The 602-nt window shown below is 47.0% G+C and overlaps 1 non-coding gene across 1 annotated transcript; it reads right to left on the bottom strand.

The window, feature by feature from the left end:
* Trnai-uau lies at window positions 1-73 on the bottom strand. The gene has a single exon. It is a non-coding gene; the product is annotated as a tRNA-Ile (tRNA).
* Between the last annotated feature and the right edge of the window lie 529 nt (window positions 74-602).

Genomic DNA, 602 nt, shown 5'->3' with positions numbered 1-602 from the left:
CGCCCCGGGCGGGAATCGAACCCGCGGCCTAGCGCTTATAAGGCACACGCACTACCAACTAAGCTAACTAGGCTGGCCTTGTTCTTTGGATTTTTTTTTTTTTTTTTAAGAGGTTTGACAGAGGGAACTGTAACTGCTATGGTCTTATCGTCCCGAAATCGAAGAGAGAAGCTTTTTTTTTTTTAAGAGGTTTGACAGAGGGAACTGTAACTGCTATGGTCTTATCGTCCCGAAATCGAAGAGAGAAGGAGGACAGGAATTAAAGAGGTTTGACAGAGGGAACTGTAACTGCTATGGTCTTATCGTCCCGAAATCGAAGAGAGAAGGAAGACAGGAAAGGAGAAAGCCAGTGATGGGAACTGTAACTGCTATGGTCTTATCGTCCCGAAATCGAAGAGAGAAGGAAGACAGGATAGGAGAAAGCCAGCCGTTCCGAGAACGAACATTATCCCATCAGGATAAAATCCGCCCCGGGCGGGAATCGAACCCGCGGCCTAGCGCTTACAAAGCAGACACACTACCAACGAAGCTAACTAGGCTGGCTTTTAGAGGTTTGATAGAGGAAACTGCAGAGGTCTTATTGTCCCGAAATCAAAGAGGAA

The sequence above is a fragment of the Diaphorina citri genome, unplaced genomic scaffold (genome assembly GCF_000475195.1).
Source record: "Diaphorina citri unplaced genomic scaffold, Diaci psyllid genome assembly version 1.1 scaffold1314, whole genome shotgun sequence".
In the NCBI taxonomy this organism is placed as follows: Eukaryota; Metazoa; Arthropoda; class Insecta; order Hemiptera; family Psyllidae; genus Diaphorina; species Diaphorina citri.
Note: the sequence above shows the minus strand (reverse complement) of the source record. Positions and strands in the feature narration are given on the sequence as shown.